General features: G+C 54.2%; 1 long non-coding RNA gene across 1 annotated transcript; it reads left to right on the top strand.

The window, feature by feature from the left end:
- The first annotated feature begins 5,274 nt into the window (after positions 1 to 5,274).
- On the top strand, positions 5,275 to 16,803 carry LOC139704749 (uncharacterized). The gene is made up of 3 exons (XR_011706734.1): positions 5,275 to 5,562; positions 14,444 to 14,537; positions 16,748 to 16,803. It is a non-coding gene; the product is annotated as an uncharacterized lncRNA (long non-coding RNA).
- Positions 16,804 to 18,019: the final 1,216 nt, after the last annotated feature.

Below are 18,019 nucleotides of genomic sequence, written 5' to 3'. Positions count from 1 at the left end.
TCCAACTTTATTCCAAAAATACACGTCCACGTGGATGAAAAGAAAGAGCGTAGGAAATTCATAAAAATGTCCACGGTGGTTACCACCGAGCCGTGGGAATTCAACAGTCTTTTTTCCTTCCACGCGAGGCCCAGGTTCCCAGCCACAGTAGGTCTGCGATTCATTTTATGGGTTTTTATACATTTTAATTATTGAAGTAATGTGTGTTCACTGGAAAACTAGACGGTTCCCACTGCCCCTCTCCCAACTCCAAGCCCCTGGATTTAGAAGTCGCATCAGCCTCTTCCAGGTCTCAGGCCTGGGGATCACTTTTATTTTGCTCTGGGTCGAGGTCCTGCTCGTAACAACCTTGCGCGAGCCCTCTCCAGGGGGACACCTCTCCCCTCAACGGAGTGTGCGTCTGCGACTCCACCAATATCAGCAAAAGACCAGGCCAAAAAAGGGCTCTACTGAGTATATACCTTTTTTCTTGTCACCTTTGCCTAAAAATACAGCTAAAAAAGACCATTTGCATTTTCATTGTATTAGGCACCATAAGTCACTAAATGGCACTCACAGGCTGTGGGGACAGTGCCAGGCTGTTTGTTTGCTTGTTTGTTTTTGGTACCAGGGATTGAACCCCAGGGCACTCACCACTGAGCCCCATCCCCAGCCCTATTCTGTGTTTTATTTAGAGACAGGGTCTCACTGAGCTGCTTAGGGCCTCAATTTTGCTGAGGCTGGCTTTGAACTTGTGATCCTTCTGCCTCAGCCTCCCGAGCCGCTGGGATAACAGGTGTGCACCGCCGAGCCCGGCCTGCTGTGCTGTTTTATATAAGGAACTTAAGCATCCAGAGTTTTGCAGTCTGTGGGGAGGGGGGTCCTGGATATGCACACGTACACACACACACACACACACACATATATGTAAACTTTGTGCAACTCTCCTTGAAGAACACCTTTGGGCCATTTTTTCATGGCAGGATTGCAGGTCCACCCCGTTCCTGTTCACCTTCTGGAAAATACGCAGAAGCACGCAACTAGCACAACCCGCCCGTTAAATTCCTATTGAAACAAGTATCCAGTTTGGGGATGAGAAGAACAAGGCTGAAAACTTGTACCACAGCAGGCGCAAGGGTGCACGTCTGTCACCCCAGCAGCTCAGGAGGCTGAGGCAGGAGGATCGAGAGTCCAAAGCAACAGCGAGGCCCTAGGCAACTCAGGGAGACCCTGTCTCTAAATAAAATGCAAAATAGGGCTGGGGATGGGGCTCAGTGGCCGAGGGCCCCTGGGTTTAGTCCCTGATACAAAACAAAAAACAAAAACAACCCAAAACCCTCATCATACTCGTGCTTCACGGCCCATTTTACAGATAGGGAACTGAGGCTGGAGGAGGTCGTCTCTTGGCCAAGGTCACACAGTAGTGTCTAAAGTCAGAACTGCCCTGCATGCGGGTCCTTCTCTGCCCCCCTCTGGTCTCTACCCTACAGTCACCTGGGCTGGGTCCCCAGAAACCTCTCCAACTCCCTGCCTCTGGGTCCCCAGCTGAGTTAGTGACCACAGTTTCAATGTGTGGCCTCGTGGGTGGAATGATTGGACCTTAATTGAATTGAAAACTAAAGGAGATTGAGTTTTATGGGGAGCAGAGGCCACGGAGGGAGGAAATCGAAGGCAGAGCGAAGGGGAAAGGTTCCCGGGGGAGTGAGCGGCAGGTGGAGCGCTGGCCCCCTGCCTTTACGGTCTGGGCGTGGAGGAGGCCTGTGTTGGAGGCCGGCGGGTCTCTCCCGGCCCCCTTGTTCCCTCTGGTCTTGCTCCAGCACCCTGAAGCCCTCCTCTCTGGCGGTGGCCAGTGCAGAGGCTGAGAGGCAGGGGACAGGGGAGCAGGGTGCAGCCAGCTGCCATGGCGCTGGGGTCTCGCCGGCTGCTCCAGCCCCCCCTCGGGAGCCGATCCTGGGAGAAGGTTCGGTCCTCATGGATCTTCTCCATAACTCCTCCTCCCACGGGGCAGCAGGCAGGAAATGGGCCCAGGACAGCCCACCCAGGCTTTGGATCCAGGGCCCCAACACCCCGGGCCGGCTGTGGGCTGTGCGTTCTCGCCCACGCATCTCTGCGTCTTGGTGCCCTGCACCCGGGGCTGCCGGGGGCTGCGCTCGGGGCTGCAGATTAGCTTCTCGGGCTTCAGATCAGTGCCCCAACCTCCCTGGCCCTTGGGGACCTTCAAGTAGACTCCTGTTTACGGAAGAGAGAAACATTCCTGGGGCCAAGAACATCACTAGGGTGCAGTGAGGATGTCCTGGACTCTCCAAGGAAGGACCTGTTGATAGAAGGGACCCTGGGGGACATAGGGGGAGGGGCGTTTGGGGCAGAGGGATGAGGTAAGAAGAACCAAAAGGCAGGAGCTCTGGGAGTTCAGGGGACGGTCCCCAACCAGCCGGAGCTTCATGGCAGGAGGAGAGAACTGGGGCAAGCAGAGGCTGCACCCCTGTACCAAGCCCAGTGCTCAACACCCACCCTGCAGCTTTGGATTCTTATGATCCTACCATCTTGCCGCGTCTCCAAGAATGTGTGCTCATAAAACCTCTGATAAACACAATGCGTCTTCCTGGCATGTTAAATAGCTTTTTAGGGTTAATTATTTTCGCCTACAGGATTTTCAGTCTTGCCGATGGCTGAGAGCACAGTCTCTGGAGTCACCACCTGAGTTCAAATCTTCATTCAACTTGCTGGCAGCATGACATTGTTCAAGTGACTTGATCTCTATCATGTCTGTGACTTCATCTGTTAAATTTGGGTAAATACAGAGAAACCTGTATGTGATCACTCATAACAATTTATTTGTAAATATCCCATATTGGAAATAACCGGCAATCCTTCAACTGGTGAGTGGATAGGCTGTGGTACATCCATACAGTGGAATATTACTCAGCCAGAAAAAGGAATGAGCTATGGAGAGCTGCAACCACTTGGATGGATCTCAAGAGTATTATGCTGAGTGAAAAAAAACTGACCGTCAAGGCTACATAGTAGATGATTCCATTTCTATAACTTTCCTAAAGTGATGAATTTACGGTGATGGGGAAAAGATTACTGCTTTTCAGGGATTAGGGTTGAAAGGAGGTGAATTCATTATTCAGTAACCCAAGGGAATTTCATTGTGGAGAAGGATAGATTTTATAATCTGATATGGTGATATTGTTCTCATCTAAAAATGAGCTAAAATGTCATAGAATTATTTTTCTAAAAGAAAACAGTGGCTGGGCATGGTGGGTCACATCTCTAATTCTAGCAGCTCAGGAGGCTGAGGCAGGAGGATTTGAGTTCAAAGCCAGCCTCAGCAAAAGTGAGGCCCTAAGCAACTCAGTGAGACCCTGTCTCTAAATAAAATACAAAATAGGGCTGGGGATGGGGCTCAGGGGTTGAGTGCCCCCGGGTTCAATCCCTGGTACCACCATCAAAAAATACTGTGCATATACATATTGATAAAATCTACATAAGCTGTGTGGCATTGTGCTGAAGTCTAGTTCCTCACATTGACAGCGGGCCGTGGCCATCCTGGGTGGGCACCGGGAGCGAGGTCCATGAAGACTCTGCTCTTTTGCAACTTCTCGAGAGTCTTCAACTATTTCAAACTACCAAGTTATTAAAAAAAAAAAAAAAAAAAAAACTGAGATAGTCACAGCCCCTGCCTCACCCTGCAGGTGACATGAGATCATTTGCCTCAAGGAGCCCGCACGGGGTTAAATGTCAGCTGATGTCCCTGTTGGAGAGGGGGCAGGGCCAGCACACAATTGCAGATCGTTGCTGGAGCTGACAGGATTTCCTGATGGAAACTCTTAAGGCTGAGAGTGAATTCAGATTTAATCTCTCAAGACAGAGAGAGAGAGAGAGAGAGCGCTCAACAAAGAAAGGAGCAGCTCTGGTTCGCACATGCTTCTGTGCTTCCCTGTCAAAGGACTCCTCCAAATGGCTCTTTGCAAGTTCCTTGCCGTGCCGAGCGGAGCCCGTGTCCGGCTCCAGCCTGGGCAGCGCTGTTTGACCGACTCCCCGCCTCGGCGTCCCCCCTGGAATCGCGTGTTAATCAGAAGCCTCCGTCTACACTGTCAGCACTGGGGTAGCCACTTCCATAAATCCAGCCTCGGTGTTGGAGCGACAGGGTTGATGGATGGAATCGGCGGCGGCCAGGGACAGCAAGCCCCATAAAACAAAGTCCAGGGCGGGGACTCTCAAGCAGGAGCCGCTGGACACCCACCGGGACACGTGACAGGCAGATGACTCACCTCTGGGCTCCAAGGAGTGGCGGGTCCCAGGAGGAAGCCACAGCTCCCGGAGCAGGGGAGAGGGGGACCCTGGGGACCCCGTGGGGACTGGGGCAGAGGAGGTTCTGCACCACCACGGACTGGGGAGGTGTCTGGGGGGAGCCTGGGGACACAGGAGGTTGGGAGAAGGGTGGCCACAGGATGAGTGGGGTGCCGGACCCGGTGAAGCTCCTTCTTTGGGAGTGCGTGGCCTTTACTGGCCGGTGACCTGCGAGTGGCCGTCCAGGGGACCTTCAGAAGAGGCTGAGGATGGAGGTCTCCTGGGCCCCCAGTCTGTCTGCTGTTTGCCTGGTGTCATGGGGCCCAGCCGATCAGGGCCGGCTCTGCCCTTGCCCTTGGGCTCAGACACCTTGCTTGGAAGGTGCTTCCACGGCCCAAGGGGTCCCTACTGGGTCCTGGGCAGAGGCCACAGAGAAGAGGAAGGCTGTGGGCCCTGTTGTCACAGGCCTCGGGCAAGGGAGGGTCAGGTGCTCTGCAAGTGGTCACAGCAGAGGCCCTGGCTCAGGTGGGAATCAGGCACGGTTCCTTCAAGGAGGTGGTACTGAGGTGAGGCTCTGAGGATGGGATGGAGGCAGAGAGAGGGGGGTTCCGGCAGAAGAAGAGGCCCCTGAGGCCCAGGACTGGAAGGACCCGGCTAGAGGGAGAGTAGCCCTCAAGAGTACAGCAGCAGGTCACCTGAGTCTCTTCCCCAGGCCCCAGCGCCAGGACAGACCCAGCAGCCACGGTGGCCCTGGTGCCCCCACCAGCCCGCGCCTCCCCCCCAGGCCACACTGGCTCCCTCCACGTCCCTCCCCCTCGGCCAGCTCTTTCCAAGCGCCTGTTTTTCCAGAAATCCGAGTGGAGCCCAACAGCCCCCTCCCTGAACTTGACTCTGAAATAACAACCCAGAGCTTTCGCGGGGAGCCTCCCGGCCTGGCCGGCCGCGCGGGGTTTGCTAAAATAATAATCGGGAGGAACTTGAGTCTCTCGGAGCCAAGCGCCTTGCATAAGAGGGTCAGCCTCCGCCCGCCCCTGACCCAGAAAACCGGGCGGCTAAGGTGGCCCCGCCCCAGGGTGAAGTCACTGGGTTTTGTGCTGTTCCTTTGCTTTCTCCTTCTCCTTCTCCTTCTCCTTTTTTTTTTTTAAAGACGCAGATGACTTCCCGAGTCTCCAAGATCCAAAGCAGCTGGGTGGCAGGTTCGTGGAGATGGCTTTCAAGCCTGGAGCTGTGGTCACAGCCGCTTTTGGAGGAAGAGGGGAGTAATGGGGCCAGAGGCTTGTTTGGAAGGTGCGTCCATTTGCCCATGGGGTCCCTACTCGGTGCTGGGCCAGAGGAACAGGAAGGATGTGGGCCCCTTTTCTCACAAGGGGTGTGTGGAAAGTGGACTCGGTGGGCTTGGTGTCCACTGAGACCCCAGTATCTAGCAGAAAGGTGAGAAGCCCCCAGTACAGTGCTCTGGCCATCTGCCCAGGAACACGTGGTTGGCTCTGCACCGTCTCTGGGCATTTATGGGAAGAATGTCACATGCCTTAGCCCAGTTCATGGTGGACGCACCCCTGGGCTCCAGAACAGGGCGGCTCTGTGCTCCCTCCTGGGTTCTCGTGCTTCCCGACTGTGTGACTACGGCAAAAATCTTGCCCCTCTGATCTGGGCTTGCTCATCTATAAACCTGCATGCCACGTGTGAGGGGCCCTCCCCGATGGAGTGGGCTGTCCCCTGCCTCAATTGGTGCCCGGCCATGCGGGATGCGCAGGCTAGGAGGACAGGTGGTGTCCTCTTGTCTTGGTGGCACCCATTCTCAGAACACAGGCAGCTGCGCTGGGTCATCCCTGGGAGCCTTGGGGTGCCTCTCCGGTGGCCACCACCTGCCGTCAGCTCTGAGAGAACACGTCCCTTGGAGCTGCTGGGACCGAGTCCCTGGGTTTTCAACCTGGGTGACTGTCACCTTGTCGTCGAGGCTGTCGGAGTGTCGCGGTGGTTTCTGCAGAGGATGCTTTTAAACTTGAAGGACCCACAGACACGCTACACGGGCTGGCTCAGCGCGCTCACCCCACGCTCGCGGATCCCGCTGGGAGCTGTTGGGGTGCTTGCCCACGCGGGCACAGTGCTGAGGCCCAGGTGCCGGGGAGTTGGAGCGCCCTCGCCCCAGGGGAGGGGTCTGCACGTGGCCCCCCAGAGTCTGAGCACATGGTGGCTGGCGCCCACTCCCACATCCTGCTTTGGTTTTTCCTCTTCCTTGTCCCCTGGGCCACTGCCCTGCTGGGGCTTCCTGGGGTCACCTTCAAAGGAATCCCACACCAAGTCCTTCTCTCCAGCTCTGCTCCCGGGAGATCAAACCCAAATAAACCCGCAAGTCGAACAGCCACATCACCGCCCTAGGTCCCAGTGCGGCTTCTCTGTGCCAGCAGGCTCTGTGCCCCCTGCTTTCCGTGGATGGAGTCATCTAAAGACTACAAAAGTCCTATTTAGTATCACTCCCATTTTATAGGCAAGGAAATGCAGGCACAGAGAAGTTGAGTAACTTGCCGAAAGTCACACAGCCAGAAGTGTCAGAGCTTCTCTCTGTTGGAGACAGGAGCGGACTCCACCTAATGCATAATGTCAATTATGTATTCATCAATATTAATGATGTGACTAATATCAACTGATTGATATGAATTTTCATATCTAGTCTTCTTGTTCTGGCTCTATAGAAATGGCCCCCAGGTTCTTGTCACCTTCTGCAGGTCAGGCACAGCATGAAAGACGCGTACACCTGGTCCATACGCCGTCTCAAACACCAGGGTGGCCAGATCAAAATACAGGATACCCCTGCTACATGTAATTTTCAGAGAAACAAAGAATAATTTTTCAGGATAAATATGTCCCAAAGATGGCATGGGATATACTTACACTAAACGTGCTCTCCAGCGTCCATCCTAACAGGGTGGCCTGTGCTTTCACTTGCTAAGTGGCCTAGGAGTGACGAGGACAGAGAGTGGGCAGTGGGAAGGGCTGGCCTCAGCAGCCCCTCTGAGCTCTGGGCCCTGGCCTCCGCTGTCCGCCTGGCTCTCAGGCAGTCCCTGGGCTCTGGCCACCCCCTGGCCGGGCTCCCTGAGTCCCTGCTGTGGAGAGAACAGGCCCACGTCAGGCTGGCCCGGGCAGGAAATGGAAAGGGGAGGGGGTCCACGGTGACGTCACGGTCTCCTGGTGGCCAAGTCTCTGCCTGGGTGAGCTGAGCTGGGAGACTTCCCACCAGAGTGCTCCTCCCACAGCCCGAGGAGTGAGCCGGCACCCTCTGACCCGGGCAGTGGCCTGGCAGCCCTCATCTGAGACCACCCTGAGGCCACCTCCAGGATCAAGGGCACAAACTGCAGGAGCCCTGACTGGGGGCTCCAGGGCCTCCCCCCAGTCCCAGCCTGGGCCCAGAACTCTGTCCTTCCTTGCTCCGTGAAGGGGTCCCCAAGCCAGAGACACGGGCAGTCCGAGCAGTGTCTAGCTGCTGCGCCTCTTGACAGACCGGGACAGCGAGGCCCAGGGCGCAGAGCCAGCTCCCTGGGCGGCCCCAGGGCTCGGGTCTGCAAGCCAGGTCTCCAAAAGCCCCGTGGTTGGGTCGATGGGCGGGGTAGCATCGATGAAGCCGGCCCCACGGGGGACCTGGGGAAGCCACCCGACTTCTCCAAGGCTCCTGGGTGGCATCCTGTGGCGGGAAGAACAGGACCCAGCGCTTGTGCCCACTCCCCTCTCTCCTCCCTCCCCCTCCCTCCCTTCCTTCCTCCCTCCCTTCAACCAAGGATGCATCTCTGTGCTATGGGAGCCAGGACCCAAGGACACGGAGGGAACGGTCCCCACCAAGTCCCCAGGGACGTCCCACTGCAGGCCAAGAGCAAACCAACAGAGTGACCCAGATGGCCTCCAAGCTGGCTTATTTGCAGGACGGGGGATCTTCCCTGGCCTTCTTCCCCTGCTGACTCTCACCACCCTTCTAGAACGAGCGCCCCCAACCTCTACAGGCACCCATGTTGCCCTGCGAGGCTCCCAGCCCCAGCCTTGGAAGTATTCCTAAGCTCACCTACAGGTGAGCAATGGGGGTCCAGAGATGTGAAGCAACCTGCCTGGGGTCACACAGCACACAGAGTTTAGCAGGAATTAGAGGCCAAAGGCAGCCAAACCCCCAGTGGTTCTTGGTTGATGAACCCTGAAGACCCTGTTACCTTTGGCAACCTGAGGGATGGGCAGGAAGGACTTAAAGATACCTAACTGGTTTCACAGACAGAATGCAAACAAAACTTCCCTCCTCCCCAAGGAAGAAGGACTCCAGTTCCCTATGGACCCAGTTTATGGCCACCAGATGCCGACTTGTTTATCCCCAAAATGAGACGACGTAGTCGGGTGTGGTGGCCCATGGCTGTAGCTCAGGAGGCTGAGGCAGGAGGATCCTGAGTTCAAAGCCAGCCTCAGCCACAGCAAGGCCCTAAGCAGCTCAGTGAGACCCTGTCTCTAAATAAAACACAGAATAGGGCTGGGGCTGGGGCTCAGTGGTCAGGGCCCCTGAGTTCAATCCCTGTTACCAAAAAAAAAAAAAAAATGAGATGACCCTGAGCTACAGGGATCCTGGGCCCAGGTGGCGGGGTCCTACAAGGGGATGGCCAACTGAGTCCCTGCTTCCCCGGGGAGGAAACCCAGGATCAGCAAAACCAAGGATTCGGTGGCAAAACCAGCCACAGGGCCCCGCCCGTCAGAGTGAGCGCAGGCGCGGGCGGGCCTCCAGGGCGGCCAGGGCGCAGCAGAGTCCCGGGAAGAGGCCAGGGTCCCACGGGCGCCTAGACACCAGCAGCTGGATAGACGCGTAGATCAGCGAAGGACACTCGGATGTTTGGATGAAACCGAGAGTAGAGACGGCAATGGCGGGACGCAGAGCGTTAACTGAGCGGAAGGATGGACAGATGTCAGATAGTCAGATGTGTGGGTGTGAATGGACAGAATGACAGACGGTGGGGTGAAGAAAGAGTAGAGGGGTGAATGGAGGGAGGGAAGAATCAGCATAGAGGAAAAATGTAAAAGGAGGGAAGGAAGGAAAATGGATGGGTGGATGGGTGGATGGATGTGTGGATGGTTGGGTGAATAGATGGACAGACGGATGGACCGATGGATGGATGGGTGGGTGGTTGGGTGGATGCCACCCAGGGTGTGAGCAGGGGTGGGTGGTGGGTGGGTTAGTTAATAGTTATAAGGGTATAGGATGATGAGTTAATGTAGGTAAAGATTAGTAAATAACAAATAGAGAATTCCTCAGCAGAGACCTCAGCGAAAGGATGGAGAAGTGAGTACCCAGGGGTGACTGAGCCCAAGGGCCCCCAGAGGGAGGGGGTGGGGCTTCCCCAGCCTGCACCCCCAGCACCCCGTCCCACCTGGGCAGGGCCCTGCTGTGGGGCTGTTTTTCTCCCAGCTTGGAGGGAAGTATTTTTTGGATGTGCTCATTAGAGGAGAAACACAGAGCACCCTTCCTCCCCCAGGTGCCCCTTTAGCCACAAAAATCCCCTCTCTGTCCAGCTCCTGGGAATAAAGAGCAATAAAACAAATACAGAAAGACCGAGCAGGAGAGGAGCCGTCCTTCCCGCCCTGTCCAGGGAGTGGGGACCCACAGCGGGGGTGTTCTGGCTGCTCTGGAGACAGTCCCTGACCTCCCTGCACTGCTGCCAGAGCTAATGCGTGAGCCCCACGTGTCAGGCCTGGGACACCACCACTGGCCTCATGGAGGTGACCGCTCAGCGGGAGAGACACAATCAGTAAGCGGAAGCTCAGCATGTCACCAGAATAAAGGAGAGAGTGCCTCGCTGTCTCCGTCAGCACAGGAGAGCATTCCAGGCTCACCTGGGATCTCCTGGTTCTAACCCTGGTTAGAAATGGCTCTCAGTGGAGTGTTTAAAACATGGTGGCACATTCCTGGGGGCTGGGCATCCGATAGTGTGACTCTAGCTGAGGACCTCCTGTGAGGTGGCAGTCACAATGATGACCAAGGCTGTGGGAGTGACAGATTGGCCTCCCAGGAGGCTCACAGACACTCTGCGGGCCAGTCAGCGCTGGCTGTTGGCAGGAGGCCTCGGTCCCCTGCACCTCCAGGAGGCTGCTTGGGCTTCCTCAAGACATGGCGGCCAGCTTCCCCTCAGAGGTCAACACAGCCCTCCTATCCCACATTTTGTTCTTCAGGAGCTAGACACAAAGCCCAGCACACACTTTAGAGGAAGGAGAACAAGGACAAAGCCCGGGGTGTGTGTGCTTCTTGTGCCGAGGACAAGAAGACATGCAGGGACTACAAGCCCATGAAGAGCGTAGGGAGGGAGGAAGGAGGTGGCTGCAGCGAGGTGTAGACCCCAGGGCTTTCATGGAGGTGGCCTCTGCCTGTGTCAAGCCAATGATCCCCCGATCCTAGTGACCCTCCTACTGCAGACCTGAGGGCACTGAGGTCCAGAGCAGTTAAGGAAGGGCACACACCTTCTCACGCATCTGGACTTCAGATCTGCGTCCTGGGGAGCCAGCCGCAAAGGCAGCCAGGGTCCAGACACGCTGTGGAGGGCTCACTGCCTTGAACAGGTGGAGGAATTGTGGGTGGGGGACACCTCTAAGGAGAAAGAGGAGCCGGCGCACTGATGCTCACCTGTCCTCCCAGCAGCTCGGGAGGCTGAGGCAGGAGGATGGTGAGTTCAAAGCCAGCCTCAGCCACAACAAGGCCCTAAGCAGCTCAGGGAGACCCTGTCTCTAAATAAGACACAGAACAGGGCTGGGGACAGGGCTCAGGGGTGGAGGCCCTTGAGTTCAATCCCCGGTACCTAAAAGAAAAAGGCAGAGAAAGAGTGAGACCAACAGAGACGGAGAGATATAAAGCGTAAACAACAGCAGAGGGAGAGGGTCAGGGCAGCCAGGGGCAGAGCACAGAGCAGGATGGCCAGGCGGGGGCGGGGGGGCTGAGGAGGGACGCCCTGAAGCAGACAGGGGCAGGAGGTGGAGGGGCAATGGAGGAAGGAAGTGAGACCTGGAGTCGGGGGAGCCGGGGTGGGAGGTGAGCGGGCTGTGGGGGTGCGTGGGTGCCCTGTGTGCAGCAGGAGGGATGGGGAGGGGGCAGCTGACAGGAGACAGTGGGATTCCAGTCATTCCAGATGCATCACAGCCAGCCGCCTGCCAGGAAGCCGGGTGGGGTGGCCGGGAGGGAGGAGGGAGGGAGGCGTCCAGGGAAAGTTGAGCCCACTGCCCACCCGCCCCTCCCACCACCTGGGCTATGGGGGTGGGGACCAGGACATCGGCTCCTGCCCACGGCCAAGGTCATCTGCCTCCTCAGCTCACTCAGCAAACCGGAATCTCTCAGGAGCAGGGTCCCTGTTGGGGACCCTAGGGTGACAGAAAGTGGCTTCAGACATGTAGCTCCCCCACTACCCAGGACAACTGGACATTGAGGGGCCTGCCCCAGACACCTGCTTGCAAAACAGATCCATGTCTCTTGGCTGAAAAAGCACTGGCCCGAGGCTCGGATGCCATGTGCGCCTTGTCCTGTGTCCCCACCCCATGACCCTCGGCCCCCACCATACCAGGCAGTCAGTGCTGTTTGCATTTGCAGATGAAGAAAATGGGGATCAGAAAGGGTCTTGTGGTTTGCATGTCCCCTGACCTAGGTTTGTGTGACCCCAGCATCAGATTCAGGGCAAATGGCCATTTGATGATGTGGGGTCACCAGGTCCCTATCACTGAAGTACCCTTCCTCTGTGTGAAGAGCCCACAACCTCTAGGTGACGCTTGGACACTTGGTTCCATTTTTAGATAAACTTTCCACCCGTCGTTTTGGGGTCCACTGACCATTCTCTCCAGAATCAAATGTGATCATTGCAACGTGGAGATTTACCATGTTTCTTCTGACACTGGTTAGTTGACATTCTTTGGTAAAGAAAACCCTCTCTGTATTTCATACGTTATTAGTTAGCCTTTGGCAATTCTCAGGTTGTCCCAGATTTGGCAGGGGACAGCCCCTCCAAGCTGGCCTCTGCGGCCTTGTGCAGAGCCCCCCCTCTTTCTTTGAGAAAGAATGACATGATAGAATGTTCCAGACTTATCTTGCATTTCCTTGTTCTGGCCCTAGGAGCGGCCATTTCTCTGGGATATCCGGGTGGCTCGGGGGTGGGGTGGGGTGGGGACAGTCTTTGGGAGCCACGGTGGAGCCCTGGGTGTGCTCATCCTGTGGAGGCATCACTGAGCAGGGCTGGAGGGGACAGGAGATGCATATGAACGCACCCTGGTGTCTCTGGCACAAGCCCAGCACCTCCAGATTCTTTCTGGGGATCCCTTGCCCGTCCTTCCTCAGGTCTCCAGCTCCACTGTGAAAATCCCATTTGCTCCATAGTTTCAGAATCATACAGGCCCAATTACCAGTGGCAACAAAGTCACTTAGGCCCGGGATGTCCTTGAAGGTTTGGTAACCCTAGGAGCATATTCCATGCAGTCAGAGGGTCCAGGTCGCCCGTGTTCCAAGTTACTTAAATCCATTCCCTTTGACTTATTAGAATGGTACCATTTTCATTTAACAAAATATCACCCAATTTAGTGGCTTAAAGGGGTGGCATTGGCCATCTCACGGTTTCTGTGGCTCGAGGTGTGACCTACCTGGGTCCTCTGCTTCAGAGTCTCTCAGGAGTCAGGGAAGGGGCCAGCCAGGGCTGGGTCCTTCTGGGGGCTTGGCTGGGACCTCTGCTTGGAGGCTCAATCCTGTGGCTGTCAGGAGGAGGGTGGCCTTGTGCACTGCTCTGCACTCGCTGCTGTCCAGGGGTGGTCTTCTGCCAGGTGACCCCCTCCAGCAAGACCAACACGCCGAGGAGACACGGCAGAAAACAAAGTCGCTGACTTTTATACCCAGCCCAGGTGCCACCCCACCACTCTCAGCATTTCCCTTCATTAGAAGTGAGTCACTTGGTCCCGTCCAATTCCAGGACAAAGGGTCATGCAGGCAGGAGAGCCGGGAGGTGCCCGGCCCTGGGTCCCTGAGAGTCGGCCTCTCACAGTCATCATGTGGCAGGCAGGTTCTTTGATTTCTACCCAAATTCATTTCTAGGGTCTGCTATCTTTTCCAGCATCTTTGATTGAATTTTGTCTTTGCATCTGTAAAATATTTATACGGTTCAAGAGTATAAATTCTATCAAAAGAAGTCCCAAGAGAGTCTCATTCCTAGTCTCATTCTGCCACCCGGTTCCCATCTACACTCTGTATTCACTTCAAACAATGAGTGAATTCCAGCCGTTTTTCCTTTTATACATGCGGATTCATGGATTTTTCTTCTCTCTCCATATTTCTTGGATAAAAGAGAACACACAGTTTAATACCTATTTTCTTCTCGATTTTCATTTGTTAATATATCCTAGAAATGACTTCATTTTTGTGTTTAGAAATTATTCTTTTTGTTTATAGCTGTATAATACTCCATCATGTAAAAGTACCATATCTCATGCCACCCGTCCCTATGAGTAGACACTTAGATTGTTCCTTATAGGCCATAATGAATAACCATGAGCATTTGTGGTTCTCAACTTGTGAAGATAGCTCTTTGGGTAAATTTTTAAAAGTAGGATTGAAGAACTAAAAGGTATATGCCTATGTGATATCATTAGATGGCATCAAATACCCCATTTTGAATTCCCACCAACAATGAATAAAAGAATCTTTCCCCGCATTGGCACCGTGTTCCAACAAAGTATGTTGTCAAGTTTTAAAATTTTTATCAATCTAATAGGGACACTATCTTTGGGCAGTTTCCATTTCCATTTCTCGTGTGTTAAACTGAACATCTTTCCCTATTTTTTATAGTCCATTTGTACACCTTATTCTATGAACCATTTGTTTGTGTTTTCGCTCATCTTTAAAAACTGAGTTTTGGGATTTTATTCTTGATTTTTAAGCACTCTTTATGTATTGAAGATATCAACCACTTGTCTGTGACCTAGATTGCAATTATTCTCTTCCGGTTTCTCTTTTGACTTCACTTTTGAGGTTTGCTGCCCTATAATTGTTATATGGTTGAATAATTTAATAGAGTATATTTTGAATAGTAGTTAGAAAGGGTTTCCCCAGGCAGGCAGGAATCCATCTGTGCTTTCTTCTCGTTTCTGTGTGGCCTTGTTGTTTTTATCATTATCTCTTTTAATCATTTAGATTTAAATCCGGTACAAGAAGACCATCTTCATTTTGCAGAGGGAAATTCCCCTGAGGTGGAGAAGATTAAAGTGACTTTTTCAAGTTTGCACAGGTGGTAATAAAAGGACTGGTTTACTATTTACTCTAAGCCCATCGGTAGAGTGTGCATTTTGTATTTATCATCTCATAATAAGTACTTTGTACTTATTATCTCATTTAATTGTTGCCCAAACTCTCTGAAGAAGGTTGTGTTCCAATTCTGCATAGGAACATAGTTAACAGACTGAAATTCTACTCTATTAATTCATTACATATACACAAGCATAGTATATAATGTATATTATATGTGTGTGTAGTGTGTGTGTGTGTGTGTGTGTGTATCTGAAGCAGCTACTCTGAATCTGTGACTCTGCCAGACATGGGGGATACAGAGCACAAGACGGGGTTCCACCCTTCCTGAAGCTCCTAGTCTCACAAGGGCACCTAGGCAATCAGTAAGAACAGATGTTCCTCCTGGCACGGTGGTGCATGCCTGTCATCCCAGGAGTTTAGGAGGCTGAGGCAGGAGAACTGCAAGTTTGAGGCCAGCCTCGGCAATGGGCAAGGCCCTAAGCAACTCAGGGAGACCCCGTCTCTAAATAAAATACAAAATAGGGCTGGGGATGTGGCTCAGTGGTCAAGGGCCCATGAATTCAATCCTGGGGAGGAAGAGGAGGAGGAGGGTGGAGGGGGAGGGGAAGGAGGGGGAGGAGGAGGAAGAGGAAGAGGAGGAGGAGGAGAAGGAAGGGGGGGAGGAGGGGGAGGAGGGGGAGGAGGGATGTTCTTCAGCTACAGTCAGAAATATGAGGAATACACCTAAACCCCAGACGTCTAGCTTGGCGGCACAGAGGGCTGTGAGTGCCAGTCTGTTTCCCTGGTGCCTGAGTGGCCATCTGAGAGCTGCCGCTGCTGTCTCCTCAGCATCTTTAGAGAGGGACCCTGTTGCCTGCCAAAATCCCACGTGCAGGGTCTAGTGAACCAGGAATCATTTTCAAGCTCTTTGTAAAGTCAACAGGTAGCGCTTTCGTTGCCGGTTGGGGACCTTATGTATACTGACAAACCTCAGGATGATCTCGGGTTGGGGGAGGAACAGACATGGAAATGGAGACGGGGAGAGGAGTCGGCTGTGGGGCGAGGTGGGTGGGCAGCCCTAAGGATGCACCCAGACCTGAGGATGAGCAGGACGTCCTCGTGTGAGCCTAAGAGCCTTCCAGGCAGGGGAACAGCAGGTGCGATGGCCGTGAGGTTGGAAAGAGCTTGACAGAATCTAGGAGCAGACCTAAGGTTGGTAGGCAAAGGGGGTCCCTGGCTTGCAGTGAAGCCAGCGTTAAAAGAAGGAGTCCCCTCCCACAGGGCCATTGGGGGAGCGTGAATTCACCCGCTGCTTTGCCTAAAACAGCCCAATGAAAGGAACAGTGCCTCTTGTACTGTCAGAAGTGTCTCAACCCGAGTGATAAATTAGGTGGTGTAGCAGCTAGCTTCTGCTGCATAACAAGTCACCCTCAAGTTGGAGAGGTGATAAATGATAAGCACTTGGTCCACTCATGGGCTCTCCTTGGATTTCTACCAAGCTGGCCTGAGCTTGCACCTGCTGGTCAGCAGGACGACTATGTCCCTGGGCTTGGCCGGGTTTGGCTGGGATGACAGGGGGCATCATGTCCCTTGTCCTCCAGAAGGTCAGCTCAGGGTGTTCTCAGAGCAGCACTGGGGTTTCTGTTATGATTTCTTTTTTCTTTTTCTTTTTTCTCTTCCGGCACTGGGGATTGAACCCAGGGACCCCCACAGGGAGGCAAGCACTCTCTAGCACGGAGTGACATCCCAGGACTTTTCATTTCATTGTAAGACAGGGTCTCTCCATGTTGCCTGAGCTGGCCTCAAACTTGCCATCCTCCTGCCTTAGCCTCCGAGTCACTGGGATGACAGGTGTACACCATCTTGCCTGGCTCTGCAAGGGTTTCAATACCTCCTCCAAATTCATGTGGAAATTTAATTGCTTCTGTAATAATATTAACAGGTGAGACATAAGGGCTCTGCTTTCATGAATGACCTTGACCTTGAGTAGTGGGGTCACCTATCACAGGGGGGGATTATGATGAAAGGATGGAGGTCCACCACTTCCTCCTTCACACAGGTAAGTCCTCTTGCTTTGGGGTGCCTCCAGCCATGTCAGAAGCCCCTCACCAGTGGCAGCCCCCCGAGCTTGAGTTTCTCAGCCTCCCGAGCTGTCAGCCAGGGGGACTTCTGTGGTTTATAAATGACGCAGTCTCTGGTGTTCTGTTACAGCAGCAGAACATGGACTGAGACAGTTCTACGGCGAGAAGCTGGGGAGGGCCACATCCTGTTGACCAAAGCAAGTCACGTGGCCATCTCAGATGCAGACATGGGGGGACAGACCCACCTCTGACAGGAGCAGCTGCAATGTCACCATGCAAGGGGCACGATGGAGAATGAGGACCTGTGGGAAGGTGGAATCTGTAACCACAATGATGCAGCACCCAGGGTCACCCTGCTGACAGGTCACCATGAGGAAAGTGGATGCTATTAGAAGTCAGTGCTCTGCACACATTTTCAAAGAGGACCAGCCATAGATGAGACTGGCCTGTCCTCTGCTTCTTGTTGTGCAAACATAGCCATAGAAAAACTGGGTGAGTGAGTGCTGCTGTGTTCTAATAAAGCTTTATTTATAAACTGTCAGGGGCTGGGCCGGTCCACAGGCTGCAGTTTGGGGTTCTGTTGTGAGTGCATGGAGGGACATCATCAGAGGGCTGTAGGGGACGGGGTGCTGAGGACGGCTTTGAAGAGTTCCCTCGGGGGGCAGGATGGGTGGGGGCGGGGACAGTGGCAGAAGGGTGGAGACCCCTCTGACCTCTACTGCAGTGTACAGGAGGGACAGATGGTGGCTCTGGTCAGAGGGTGGCAGTTGGCCTGGGGGAAACAAGATGGAAAGGCACGTGGAGGTGACTCCGCTGCCTGCAGAAGAGGTGATGTGGGGGACGTCCAGTAGCAAGGGGACCGTCCCGTGGCCTGGGTGCAGGATGGTGTCACTCACCTGGGTGGGAGAGGCCTGGGCACAGGGGGAGCAGAAAAGCTAAATTAAAAACATAGTCCTTGCCTTCAAGTAGCTTGTCCCCACATGGGACCGAGAAGCCATCCTGGTGTCACAGAATGAGGACGACATACACCAGAGAGTCACAGCAGGGAAACTGAGGCCTGAGGTTAGACAGCGAGGGGTAGGCAGTCCCCAGGCTGGGACCCAGTGTCCAGAGCTCATCCCTGGGACGTGCTCCCCGTGCAGTGGCTATCTGTCCCCCAACTGCTGACCCCCAACTGCTATCTGTCCCCCAACTGTTATCTATCCGCCAACTGCTGTCCCCCAACTGCTATCTCTCCCCCACTGCTGTCACCCAACTTCTTTAAAGAAAAAAGAGAGGGACAGCATCCTCCCCGGCGGGTTTGTGAGGCGGCTGATGACCCGGCTGATAATGGCCTCCGCGGCTGATGGGTATCTGGCTCCGCCGTGAACAGGGTCTTCAGTTTTTCGAAGCTTAAATAAAA

Source organism: Marmota flaviventris, chromosome 1, assembly GCF_047511675.1.
Source record: "Marmota flaviventris isolate mMarFla1 chromosome 1, mMarFla1.hap1, whole genome shotgun sequence".
In the NCBI taxonomy this organism is placed as follows: Eukaryota; Metazoa; Chordata; class Mammalia; order Rodentia; family Sciuridae; genus Marmota; species Marmota flaviventris.
This window is presented reverse-complemented; position numbering and strand designations above follow the sequence as displayed.